Source organism: Rhineura floridana, chromosome 1 (assembly GCF_030035675.1).
Source record: "Rhineura floridana isolate rRhiFlo1 chromosome 1, rRhiFlo1.hap2, whole genome shotgun sequence".
Lineage (NCBI taxonomy): Eukaryota > Metazoa > Chordata > Lepidosauria > Squamata > Rhineuridae > Rhineura > Rhineura floridana.
In genome coordinates, this window is record NC_084480.1 from 43,055,546 (window position 1) to 43,069,959 (window position 14,414).

The window sequence follows — 14,414 nt, forward strand, 5'->3', positions numbered from 1 at the left end:
GCATTGCTGCTCTGATGTAAACTTGGTGTCAAGTCTTCTTGTAAGAGCTAAGTAGGAGAGAGACAGGGGGAGTGTGACTCTGTTGATTCTCCTTGATCTCTCAGTGGCTTTCGATACCATCGACCATGGTATCCTTCTGGGGAGACTGGCTGAGTTGGGAGTGGGAGGTACTGCATTGCAGTGGTTCCGCTCCTACTTGGCAGGTCACCTCCAGAAGGTGGTGCTGGAGGAACATTGCTCGGCACCCTGGACTCTCCAGTATGGGGTTCCGCAGGGGTCAGTTCTGTCCCCCATGCTGTTCAACATCTACATGAAACCGTTGGGTTCGGTCATCTGGAGCTTCGGAGTCCGTTGCCATCAGTACGCTGATGACACGCAGCTCTATTTCTCCTTTTCATCTTCTTCAGGTGAGGCTGTCAGTGTGCTGAACCAGTGCCTGGCTGCAACAATGGACTGGATGAGGGCTAATAAACTGAGGCTCAATCCAGACAAGACTGAGATGCTGCTAGTGGGTGGTTCTTCTGACCAGATGGTGAATGTCCAACCTGTCCTGGATGGGGTTGCACTTCCCATGAAGGAGCAGGTTTGTAGCTCGGGGGTTCTCCTAGAACCATCTCTGTCACTTGAGGCTCAGGTTGAAAAATACAGGCAGCCAATGTAAGCGGGTCAGAATCGGTTTTATATGTTTGAACCGTCTGGTCCCTGTTACCAATCTGGCCACTGCATTTTGCACAAGCTGCAGTTTCCAAATCGTCTTCAAAGGCAGCCCCACGTAGAGTGCATTGCAGTAATCTAACTTGGAGGTTACCAGAGCATGGACAACTGAAGCCAGGTTATCCCTGTCCAGCTAGGGACGTTGCTGGGCCACCAACTGAAGTTGGTAGAAGGCACTCTGTGCCACCGAGGCTACTTGAGCCTCAAGTGACAGAGATGGTTCCAGGAAAGCCTTTCCCAACTAACCTATAAAGCCTTACATGGCTTGGGACCACAATACCTGATGGAATGCCTCTCCCGATGCGAACCAACCCGTACACTACGCCCTCCTCCGGGTGCCTACTCCGGGGGAAGCTCGGAGGGTGGCAACAAGGGAGAGGGCCTTCTCAGTGGTGCCCCCCAAATTATGGAATGATCTCTCTGACGAGGTGCGCCTGGCACCATCACTGTTATCTTTTCGGCGCCAGGTCCAGCGTTTCTTTTTCTCCCAGGCATTTTAGCATGTGTTTTTAAATTGTTTTAAATGTTTAAATTGTGTTTTAAATTGTTTTTAAAAGATGTTTTAACTATGTGTATGTGTTTTTAGTGTTTTTAGGTACTGTAAACCGCCCAGAGAGCTTCAGCTATGGGGTGGTATATAAAGACAATAAATAAATAAACAAATAAATAAATAAAAAGAATAGTTTTCTGGATTAATGGGAGATTTTGCAAGTGACAGATTTTTTCCTGATCTAGTAGGTGAAAGTGCTCACACTTTGTATTAGTCTACATATTCTCTCATGTGTTTTGCAAACCGATACATCCAGATCAATAAATCAGGCTCAGCATGTGTAGAAAGCATGCATGTAAGAGGGAGTGTAGCCTAACATGAAGTGTGAACACTTTCACAACTACTGGTAATACAATAATACCTCAGTTAACAAATCTTCCATGAACTGGCTCCTTTTGAAAAAATGAAATGGACTGTCTTCAAGTCGTTCCTAACTTATGGTAACCCTATGAATACGGTTTTCATGGTAAGAGGTATTCAGAGTTAGTTTACCATTGCATTCCTCTGAGGCTGAGATGCAGTGACTTGCCCAAGGTCACCCAGTGAACTTCACGGCTGTGTGGGGATTCGAACCCTGGTCTCCCAGTTTGTAGTCCAACACTCTAACCACTACACCACAGTGACTCTCTACCTCCTCTTAACAAAGGCTTTTTAAAAGGTGAAACTGATTAGCTTTACTTTGCTATGGATAAACTTTCAAGCCTGTGCCTTTGCTTTAAGGAGACACTGACCAGCCATTGTCTTTGCTTTGCTATGGATCAACTGATAAGCCTGTGCCTTTGCTTTGCCAGGGTGAAACTGACAAGCCTGTGTATTTGCTTTGCATTTAAAAGATCTCTTGCTTTCTCCCAGGGCTGGGGAGAGAAGGATCCAATACGTTTCAGAGGAGAAGAAGGAGGGGAGGGGGATGGAAGGGATGTGGATAGTTACCAGGTAGGCACCCTTTAAAGCCCCGGTTGAAGCTGCCCCCACCATCTATGAGCGAGTGTAGGAACCTATCCTAATTCCTTCATGCTATTCCTACCTCTGGTACCAAAGTTTCTGTTAAAAAAGTAATGTTCAGAAACGCATCTCCTTTGAGGTATTACTGTACTTTTTAGTGACAAGTGTCCTAGGCACTACATAGAATATATGATTTTTGTGTAACAGACACTAAAGTAGTGCAGAACTGATCATTAACGATTTGCACTGCCTTTGTCTTATCTATAGGCAGTTGTGTTTTCTTTAATTTGAGGGCCCATTAATCTATTAATACTTTCAGATTCCTTTTATACCTTATACTCTCTAGTTCTCAAAATGGCCAAAGGATGTTAACCACTTCAAGTAAGAAGTACTTTAAAAAACCTGCTAGTTTAGAATGGATAAAGTAATGGTAGAGCTTCCTTTGGAGGAAGTTGCTGCTGATGCCATAATGTCACTGCTTCAATTTGTACATTAATAGTCTCTCTTCTTGGGAATAGAATTTTATACTATCTGCATTAATTATTCCAGGTCACTTTGCAGTTTGGTGTCTGGTATGCAGTTGCTATCATGTACTTTTTCTCAGTTTTGTTACAGTCAGCAAACTTGCTCATGGTTGAAATTGAACCTTAACAGTATGCTATACTTGGCCTCTCACATGTACCATACAAACAAACTGATATGTACTCAGGTAGAACATAACGTTTTCTGACTTTAATTGACTTCTAAGTTGTTTGAGGGATCTTAAGGGACCCTTCTTTAGTCAAGGAAAAACTGTTGGGTCTGTCCAATATTAGCAAAAATCTGTGAAAAGTAAGGGGCTGTCTGGGTTGGTTCTGACATAACACTAAATCGTAGCGTGGCATTATGACAACAAGCCTAGCTTTCCCCTGGGCTCATGCACTCCCTGTGCTGTGAGATGTGGCTGTGAGAAGGAGTTAATTTTTTTGTTTTGATTAACTACAGTTTGCTGTGCTGTCCAAACCTGGATAAAATGTGCTTAATATTAATTTTTGTTAGTAGAAACCAGTCAATTTAAAATATCATTTATGATTCTGACTTGTTTTCATTAAGTACAGTTAAGGTTCACCACAGTTTAGGGCTTGGACAGCATGCTAAATTGCAGCTAATCTAAAATGGAAGCAGAAGCTTCTGATCAATCCCACGTGGCAGTGCCAGGAAGGTGGGGGAGAGCTAGATCCATTATGTCCAAACAGTGATCAAATCCCAGTACTGAGGGCCACCTAATCAGAGTGGTGTCTTTTTGTTCATAAGTCTTATAAATTGAAATTTGACTCATAAAATTTCTATAAATCTCAGCTGGCTGTTTATACAGAAGCCATTTGTCTGTGGACCTGCTGTGATGTATATTTCATTTGAAAGTCCTGTGATACTCCTGCTCTGCTCCCCTTTACTGGCAAGGATTATGTGAATTTGAAAGGAATTCTGTAACGGAACAATGCATTAAAACACCAGCAGCACTACCACCATACATATATATGGTTAACATAAAATTAAGAAGCTGGTCCCATAATTTGTGTTTGAGCTAAAGGTGGGTCCTGGTTCAGAACAGACTACTGCATTAAAACATGTGGTCTTTTGAAAAGTCACTGCATCCACAGAGAGCAGCACAAGACTTTCAGAGGAATTAATGGAAACAATATGAAATAGATGAGCTTAAACTGTTGTAATAGTGCAAGCCAGCATTTCTCAAATAGTAAGCTGGAGACCACTACAGGAGCAAAAAATGAATGTAAAATGAGCAGGGAGGAGGGATGAAATTAACATGCCTTTATTTTGTACGTCGCTCAGAGTGGCTGGGTTTCCAGCCAGATGAGCGACTAATAAATCGAATAAAATAAATAAATAAACATCGGGGGTAAATAGGATACATGTTAAAGGTGAAAGGAGAAGGGGACAGGAATGATGAGAGAGAGTAAAATTCTTTGAGAGTCATATAGGTAGGGGGAAAGCTTGCTCCATTTGGAGCCTATGGATCATCAAATTCTCCCTGAAATGAAGCTGAGTCACTATAGCTCCAGAGGTAAACTGAACTGTGGCATTCCTTGCCACAAGGAATACATTGTGACTAATAATTTAGGAGTTTTCAATGAGGAATAAGTTATCAATGGAAAATTGCCAGCTAATTATGCCAAACACCACTTTCATCCACCACCATTTTGGGACTGGCAGTGTCCTTTTGTTATTAGTGGGCCACGGTACTTTTCTGGCCCCTCTAGTGGGCCCTGGCAATAGAAAATTTGAGAACCCCTGGTAAGCCATTAATTAGTTTGCCAAAGCTAAGACAGGTATATAGGATTGTTCTGTTAAAGAAAGCAATATATCGTTTTAGAAGGTGAATATAGCAACTCGTTCTTCTGAAGGTGCTTGGACACCCCACTTCTACACACTAATGTGCACATTTTAATTTTATTTGTAAAATGTAACAGTTTTACTTCTTCAGAGTATCTTGACATGACATTCAGATCAGACAAACTAGATTAACGGAGCAGGGGAGAAGCCAATATAAGACACAAATATTTCCAGATATTCAATATTTGTGTGTGTTTTTTCCTGCAATTTTTATTTAAATAAAGTTGCTTATATGTTTCATCATTCTTTATCAAGCTCTTTACTGATAGATTTTTAGAACTGTAAAGACATATATTCTTTTAATAATATTGCTGTTTGATGACACTCCTACCGTGGGAAAAATCAAATGCTGTGCGCAGTTCAACATATCAGCATGTGTCTGAAAAAGGAACTGATTACTACTTTTGTCCTAACTAAATGTTAAACTAGTATTGTTATAACATTATGATTGAGAGGATAGTGTTATAGAATGCTTGAAAGAGAAATTGATTTTTAAAAATGCTGCTTTGTCATGCTTAATTCATGCTTGCTTTGTATATGAAAAAATGAATTTGTATTAATAAAGTTGCAGTTAGTTACAGTCTTGAAGCGGGGCAAAACTTGCTCCCTGCATTTAATGTTTTGGGCTGCCAGCATCAAGCAGGGTGGCAAGTCTTGCTCCCTCCTAAGCTGCTTCTTGACTGTAGTTTTGTAAATGTCTCAATAAGACATGGCAGGTCCAATGATGTTGAGAACTCTAAAGTGCCATGTGTCTGGGAAAAGCAGTGTCGTTTCCTACCTGTGTGGATTTGTGTTGTACAGGAAGGAAAAACCTAACCCATAGAAGCCCAGCATTACCAAGTAACTGGAATTTATTTATATATTATTTATTACATTTATATCCTGCCCTTCCTCCCAGTAGGAGCCAGCTCCACGAGCTAGAGGGAGTCCCAGCTGACGAAGCATCAAGGCCCCAGCTGACAAAGCGTCAAGGCGAGTTAAGCAGCAGTTAAGCACCACTCTGCCCATCTGTTCCCTGACCTCAACTAAACCGCAGTTTCCAACCCATTGACGTAATAAACCTTAAACAAAATTATGCAGGTAAGAAGCCAGCAGGGGTGTGGGGGCTTTCCAGTGTTTTGTACCGCCTGCAGCATGTACGACTATCTGCCTGTTGGACAGAAGTCGTGGGTGTGCTCTTGGTGCAATGAGCTCCTGGCTCTCCGGGAACGACTTCATTTCCTTGAGGCCAAGGTGGCAGACCTGGAAAAGCTGAGAGAGGCAGAGAGGTGTGTGGAGGAGGCCTTCAGGGACGTTATAGCTGTGTCCCACTCCAATGATGATAGCTCTTCTGCTATCATGGAGAACGACGGTCTCAGGGAAGGAAAGCATCCAGCTGAGGAAGAGGGAAACGATCCCTTAGAAGGGACCCATTCCTTGGGGGATGAGCAGCTATCCTCTCGTGCCAAGGATATATCTCCAGGGGGTGGAGGGATCCTTGTAGTGGGTGATTCGATCATTAGGAACATAGACAGTGGGGTGTGTGATGGGCATGTAGACCGCAAGGTGTTTTGCCTGCCTGGTGCGAAGGTTGCGGATATCGCCCGTCGTTTAGATAGTTTGGTAGACAGTGCTGGGGAGGAGTCAGTGGTCGTGTGCACGTTGGCACCAACGACATGGGGAAATGCAGCCGTGAGGTCCTGGAAGCAAAATTTAGGTTGCTAGGTATGATGCTGAAAGCCAGGACCTCCAAGGTGGCTTTCTCTGAAATGCTACCGGTTCCACACGCAGGACCAGCCAGACAGGCCCAGCTTCGCAGTCTCAATACGTGGGTGAGACGATGGTGTCCGGTGGAAGGGTTTGGATTTGTTAGGCACTGAGGAACATTTTGGGACAAGCCGGGCCTGTACAAAAGGTACGGGCTCCACTTTGAACCAGAATGGAACCAGACTGCTGGCACTTAAAATTAAAAAGGTGGCAGAGCAGCTTTTAAACTGACTGAGGGGGGAAACCCGACAGGAGCTGAGGAAGGTCCAGATCGGAATAAACCTCCCCCCTGGGATAAAAACCAAAGAAATGATGAAATTTTAAAAGGGGTAGGCCTAGAAGTAGGCATTGTGAGAGCAGGGGCACAGGATATAAATTCAGAAGAGCAAAATTACCACAGGCCAAACCACAAGTGCCAAAGACACTTGAAGAGAGACACTGCTTACAAGTGCCTGTACGCCAATGCTAGGAGCCTGCGAACCAAGATGGGAGAACTGGAGTGCTTGGTCTTAGAGGAGAGCATTGATATAGTGAGCATAACGGAGACCTGGTGGAATGGAGGAAACCAGTGGGATACGGTTATCTCTGGATATAAACTATATCAGAAGGACAGGGAAGGACGTATTGGTGGCGGAGTCGTTCTATACGTGAAAGAAGGCATTGAATCCAGCAAGCTGGAAACCCCAAAAGAGTCGGACTTCTCCACAGAATCGTTGTGGGTGGTGATACCATGCCCGAGGAGGGATTTAATTCTGGGAACGATCTATCGTTCCCCTGATCAAAATGCTCAGGGAGACCTTGAGATGAGATATGAAATTGAGGAAGCATCCAAACTAGGAAATGTGGTAGTAATGGGTGACTTCAACTACCCAGACATAGACTGGCCGCATATGTGTTCCAGTCATGACAAAGAAGCAAAATTTCTAGATATTCTAAATGACTATTCCCTAGACCAGTTGGTCATGGAATCGACCAGAGGGACGGCAACCCTGGACTTAATCCTCAGTGGGGACCGGGACCTGGTGCGAGATGTAAGTGTTGTTGAACCGATTGGTGTCATGGCCCCATCAGAGGACTCCTCCGATGAGGACGACTCGGGAGTAACAGCAGCAGACCCAGAAGGAGACATGGAGGAGCCTCCTGAGAATCCAGCTCCTTCTCCCCCTCAGCTGCAGAGCACCCCAGAGACAGCGGAGGCCCTGCAGCCAGACGCAGACAGTGAACAGGATACTCCCCCCTCACCTGCAGAACATAGACAGCAGAAGGTCAGGCAGAAGAGGGGCAGGCCTGTCCCCTTAAGGCCCAAACGCTGAGGGCTCACACCTGCTGTCAACCCTGCTCTTTATAAGGCACACCTTGGCTGCAGCTTGTTGCTGACTGCAACGTCAGGCGTGGCTTCGTGTATTCCTTGTTTCCTTGCAATGTCTCTTGGACTGACCCCTTGGCACTTGACCCTGGACCTCTACTGACCTCGCTTCTGGACTTCTGACTCGGCAAGTAAGCTTCGGACAGGCCTGGCCCTTATCAGGTTCCCTCCTCATAGACCTGGCAGATTTACGACCAGACTGCCGGCTAAGGACTTTCCTTCCCTGCCAACGACCCAGGAATTTCCAGCCCCCACCGGCACTGCTGACTCAGTGCAGAGCTGACAATTGGGAGCAGTGACCATAGTGCTATTAAATTAAACATAGATGTAAATGGCCAATTGCCAAGAAAATCCAACACGGTCACTTTTGACTTCAAGAGAGGAAACTTCACAAAAACGAGGGGATTGGTAAAAAGAAAGCTGAAAAACAAAGTCCAGAGGGTCACATCACTCGAAAATGCTTGGAAGTTGTTTAAAAACACTATATCAGAAGCTCAACTGGAGTGCATACCGCAGATCAGAAAAGGTACCGCCAGGGCCAAGAAGATGCCAGCATGGTTAACGAGCAAAGTCAAGGAAGCTCTTAGAGGCAAAAAGTCTTCCTTCAGAAAATGGAAGTCTTGTCTGAATGAAGAAAATAAAAAGGAACACAAACTCTGGCAAAAGAAATGCAAGAAGACAATAAGGGATGCTAAAAAAGAATTTGAGGAGCGCATTGCTAAGAGCATAAAAATCAACAACAAAAAATTCTATAAATACATTCAAAGCAGGAGACCATCTAGGGAGGCGATTGGACCCTTGGATGATAAGGGAATCAAAGGCGTACTAAAAAACGATAAGGAGATTACAGAGAAGCTAAATGAATTCTTTGCATCTGTCTTCACAGTGGAAGATATAGGGCGGATCCCTGAACCTGAACTAACATTTGCAGGAAGGGATTCTGAGGAACTGAGACAAATAGTGGTAACGGGAGAGGAAGTTCTAGGCTTAATGGACAATATAAAAACTGACAAATCACCAGGCGCGGATGGCATCCACCCGAGAGTTCTCAAAGAACTCAAATGTGAAATTGCTGATCTGCTAACTAAAATATGTAACTTGTCCCTCGGGTCCTCCTCTGTGCCTGAGGACTGGAAAGTGGCAAATGGAACGCCAATATTCAAAAAGGGATCCAGAGGGGATCCTGGAAATTACAGGCCAGTTAGCTTAACTTCTGTCCCTGGGAAACTGGTAGAAAGTATTATTAAAGCTAGATTAACTAAGCACATAGAAGAACAAGCCTTGCTGAAGCAGAGCCAGCATGGCTTCTGCAAGGGAAAGTCCTGCCTCAGTAACCTATTAGAATTCTTTGAGAGTGTCAACAAGCATATAGATAGAGGTGATCCAGTGGACATAGTGTACTTAAACTTTCAAAAAGCGTTTGACAAGGTACCTCACCAAAGACTTCTGAGGAAGCTTAGCAGTCATGGAATAAGAGGAGAGGTCCTCTTGTGGATAAGTGATTGGTTAAGAAGCAGAAAGCAGAGAGTAGGAATAAACGGACAGTTCTCCCAATGGAGGGCTGTAGAAAGTGGAGTCCCTCAAGGATCGGTATTGGGACCTGTCCAAACTGAGTGAATGGGTGGAAAAATGGCAAATGCAATTCAATATAAACAAGTGTAAAATTATGCATATTGGAGCAAAAAATCTTAATTTCACATATACGCTCATGGGGTCTGAACTGGCGGTGACCGACCAGGAGAGAAACCTCGGGGTTGTAGTGGACAGCACGATGAAAATGTCGACCCAGTGTGTGGCAGCTGTGAAAAAGGCAAATTCCATGCTAGCGATAATTAGGAAAGGTATTGAAAATAAAACAGCCGATATCATAATGCCATTGTATAAATCTATGGTGCGGCCACATTTGGAATACTGTGTACAGTTCTGGTCGCCTCATCTTAAAAAGGATATTATGGAGTTGGAAAAGGTTCAGAAGAGGGCAACCAGAATGATCAAGGGGATGGAGCGACTCCCTTACGAGGAAAGGTTGCAGCATTTGGGGCTTTTTAGTTTAGAGAAAAGGCGGGTCAGAGGAGACATGATAGAAGTGTATAAAATTATGCATGGCATTGAGAAAGTGGATAGAGAAAAGTTCTTCTCCCTCTCATAATACAAGAACTCGTGGACATTCAAAGAAGCTGAATGTTGGAAGATTCAGGATAGACAAAAGGAAGTACTTCTTTACTCAGCGCATAGTTAAACTATGGAATTTGCTCCCACAAGATGCCGTAATGGCCACCAGCTTGGATGGCTTTAAAAGAAGATTAGACAAATTCATGGAGGACAGGGCTATCAATGGCTACTAGCCGTGATGGCTGTGCTCTGCCACCCTAGTCATAGGCAGCATGCTTCTGAAAACCAGTTGCCGGAAGCCTCAGGAGGGGAGAGTGTTCTTGCACTCGGGTCCTGCTTGCGGGCTTCCCCCAGGCACCTGATTGGCCACTGTGAGAACAGGATGCTGGACTAGATGGGCCACTGGCCTGATCCAGCAGGCTCTTCTTATGTTCTAGGAGCCCAGGATGGCAATTTATGTCTGTGACCTCCAAAAGAAGTTGTCTTTTGATGTATCACACTAACTGGTATTTCTAGATGTGACCTAATAAAATGCATCCTTCTAGGAAGTAAGTAGTTGAGTTTGTTTGTGTGTTTGCTTAGAGTTTCTTGGAAACACCATCCATTTTCCTTAATCTTGAATTTGATTGCATTGCATTCTAGATTTGTTAACAATTTTTCTTATCTGTTGTCAAACCAGATATCATTTATTATTATTCACTGGAAAGAATACTCAACTGCATTTATTTTGGAAACCATTGAAAGCTGCAAAGCTGCATTATTTCTTGAGCTGTCGCTAGTAAGAAGGATCACTAATGCTCTGACAGCTGAAATACTTTTTCTTTGGAGCTCTAACTGCAGACATTGGCAAGATTCAATCTATTAGATCCAATTACCTGTTCAAACACTGCATTTCTGCAGCGTTACTCAGAAAATTTAAAGTGATGCGCTTCCATGTTCTGCTCGGTTTCATTATCTGTAAGGAGAAGAGTAATTAGACAGAAGTTTAGGCAGACTGCTGTAATTGTCAGCAGAGTTTGGTGGGAGAATGTGTTAACATAGGAATATTAAATTCAAATGGGCATAGAGGGGCACATTCCTCACTTAGCAAATGTGGAGTGTTTGCATCCATAATTTTTTGCCAAACAATGTTACTACAACTTCCTTATAGATGCTATGCAAAAGAAAAGATTGCAGCAGTATTTACTGTGTCAGCTTTACCCTAAGTAAAATGGGTAACTAGGGAAAAAAACACTGGCTGAATACATTAGTTATTCTTGTAAATAGCTGAGTGACAGCTGTATAAACCAGGGATGGGAAACCTGAGGTCCTCCAGATGACTTTTCATTTCAGTTTGCATCACATGCCCAGTGTTCAGGAATGTTTTGAGCTGTACTTCAGCAATTTTTGGAGGGCCACAAGTTCCCCATTCCTGATATAAAAGCTGTAACTTTTGATATGTTAGCATAGCATATTAAAAGAGCTTTACAAACTGATACACACTAAATGCATTATTTTCCTTGTTCTTTTCCACATGGCATGCTGTGACATTTTAAAATGCCATAGCACTTTCAAAAACTGTATTATGTTTAAAATCCATACTTAACTGGTGTTTGTAGTTCTCTGTTTATTACAGAACTTTATGATTTTTGAAGATTGATGTAGCTTCTACTTAAAATTGTTTGCATCAGTTTCAGTTTCATCGTGCATCTTTTAAAAAACTAACAATGTATGCATGTGTAGTTGAGTATAATAGTGACATTCTCAAGTTTTATGGTGGCGTGCTACTTGAGATAAGAACACCTGGGCTGAAAGAAAAGGTTGGTATATCAAACGACTTCATAAATATGCTTCAATGTCATCCGTGCTCCCTTGATTGTTCTCTTGTACTGTAATCAGAAATCTGAGTAGCACACAATTATATTAATTGGGGAGGAATTGGGAGGAAGGGCGGGATATAAATCAAATAATAAATAAAATAAATATTAGCATTTTAACAAACTAAATATTGGTATCACTGAAAGCTGAAGGAATTTTATCTAACATTTGCATAATGACTACAAAGAACAAATAAGACAAACTAGAAATTTAGAAATATATTTCTACCTATATCACAAATAATTTCATAGGGTTGTATCAAACTAAATAATTGTTGTATAAAACAACTGCTGTGAGTGCAATGGAACTTCCCCTCCATTTCCCCCATGCCACTCAACCTGCTCTGGGGGTTCCACTAATTCCCCATCAATTTTAATCATAATAGTCAAGTGATGGGGAGGTGGTTTAAATGTGTGTCAAATTTTGAAAGTGTAATGGGGTTTTCTGAAAGAGGATTACAGAAAGGCAACACATGTTAGTCACTTTTTTGATGATTGATGGTTCATCATTTTTTAGCGATTCAGTCAGCAGTTACATTCCTTTGGAACCCTGGTATCACAGTGGGCCGTTCTGTTTTTTCCAGTATCTGTCAAAAAGTTGCTCTAGTACTATTATTATTATTTCAATTTATGTCTTGCCCTTCTTCCCAAAGGAGCCCAGGGTAGCAGAATACCCATAAAAATATTGTTAAGACATTCTAAAAACAGCTAAACAATCACATTACTCAATCATTAATTTCAGGGTTGCCAAGAACAGCATCTTTCAACCTACAAACACCTAGATAAAGAGGAATGTTTTTAATATCCTCCTGAAAAATCAATAATGAGGGAGGCTGTTTTTGGCAGAAGTACTGATGTTTTGGGGTTAATGGGGCTAAGCGAGTATATAAATCAGGGTTGCCAACCCTTTTGGACCAGTGGGCACATCTTGAATTTTGAGGAAGTGCTGTGGGTGCTAGTCATAAAATGATTGCTGGGGTGGGGGGATAGCATAACACAAAACTATAAAGTACAGTCATTGCTCCTCTCCCCCTCCACGGACAGCCCCATGCTTGAGTGGGAAGTCACCTATGTTTTGCTGGTCCTGATTGTGGAGATCACACAATGTTGATTTACAAACACACAGTCTAATAACAGGGAGCGTTCCCAGTACCAAGAAAAATACAAAGTGGCTATACCACACTCTGTCTCTCACCCCTACAGACTATGGATATGCATGCATCTCTCTCTCACTCACTGTTCGCATATGCATGGAACCACATCTCCTCTCCACATGTGCATTTCTCCCTCGCTCTTAAAGACCACACATCTATTTATTATTAAATTTATATCCTGCTCTTCCTCTCAGGAGGAGCCCAGGGTGGCAAACAAGCAGCGATATAGCAAGAAAAACAATTCTAGGACGGGTGCAGACTGGGAAAGAACTCTACTTAAAAGGCTTGTTGGAAGAGGAAGGCCTTCAGTAGGTGCCGAAAAGGCAACAGAGATAGTGCCAGTCTAATATTTAAAGTTAGAGTATTAGGTGCCACAACACTAAAGTTCTGATTCCTATATTGTGTGGAACAGGCCTCCTGAAAAGATGGTATCCGGGTTTATAAGGGGTGAGACAATCTTTCATGCCACACAGACCACACATTCCTACATACCTCTCCCCCCCCAGACCACAGATACATCCTCCCTCTCTGCCCAAGTGCATCTCTGTCAATCACACAGGCACAGCATATTCCAGAGAAGCCACTCCACAGGTGAAGGAAGTGTCTGTCATGTTGATGGTGGCGGTTCTTGCGTGACACAGCATACGTTACTTTGGAGTTAAGGTGAGCAAGAAACTTCTCAGATGCATTAGATCAGGTTAAGAGTCTTTATTAAGACATTAGGGCCAACAGGCTTAAGAGTAAATACATGTAGAGTTTCTTCAGTCACCCCCCCTTCTGGTACATCTCTCTCCAAAGGTAAACACAGAAGACAACCTCTCAGTTCAGAGGCAATATACAGAAGACACAACTTACAGACTCCGTTAGAACTTTCCCAGTTGCTATCTCACGTTACTATGACAACCGCTGGCCTTGGATGTCTGCTCTCTCTCAGGCCAGGAGATAACAGTTACTTCTCCAAACTTGCAGGCTTTATGGAAAACAACTAGAGACAGTAATGCCTATGGGTCAAGAGCCCAACATGTCATTCCCACTTCCCCCTATTCAAAAAATGGTATAAATGGTTAATAACTTTACTAGTAAGTTATTTTTCAAATGACCACTCATGGAATCTTTCCTCAAGGGAGTCTACTTTTCTTGGTATAAGGCCCAGAATTCTCAAACTGTGCCATGGGCAGGTTGGGTAAAAACATATTTTTTTGTAACATCACGTAATTTTTTTTTAATGTTAATAAAATGCCAGATATAATTCTCATTTTAAAATTACTTGATTTAGGGAGCAATCCTAAGTCTTTTGGAGGTCGTCTACCTGAAACAACTTTGAAGGAATAACAAGCCAAACAAGTCAAGTGTGGTGCGTTGAGGTCTCTAGCTGTTTTTTTAAAAAAAGCAAAAACGTTTATAAATTCCATATAAGCATCAAATAACTGGATCCCCCCTTAGCTTACAGTATATGCATTTCAAGATAAATAGTTAAATGCTTCTGCAGTAACGGAGGTAATTGGCTATGTTTGCTTTGGTTTTTAAGATAAGAGATATGTGGTATTTGACAAAACCATACTTCAGAGTAGGTCCATTGTAAT

At 42.6% G+C, this 14,414-nt stretch overlaps 1 protein-coding gene across 4 annotated transcripts in view; it reads left to right on the forward strand.

The window, feature by feature from the left end:
* The window catches only part of MAST4 (microtubule associated serine/threonine kinase family member 4), a 440,571-nt gene that overhangs the window by 2,400 nt on the left and 423,757 nt on the right, over window positions 1–14,414 (forward strand). The gene's annotated exons all lie outside the window — the stretch shown is intronic.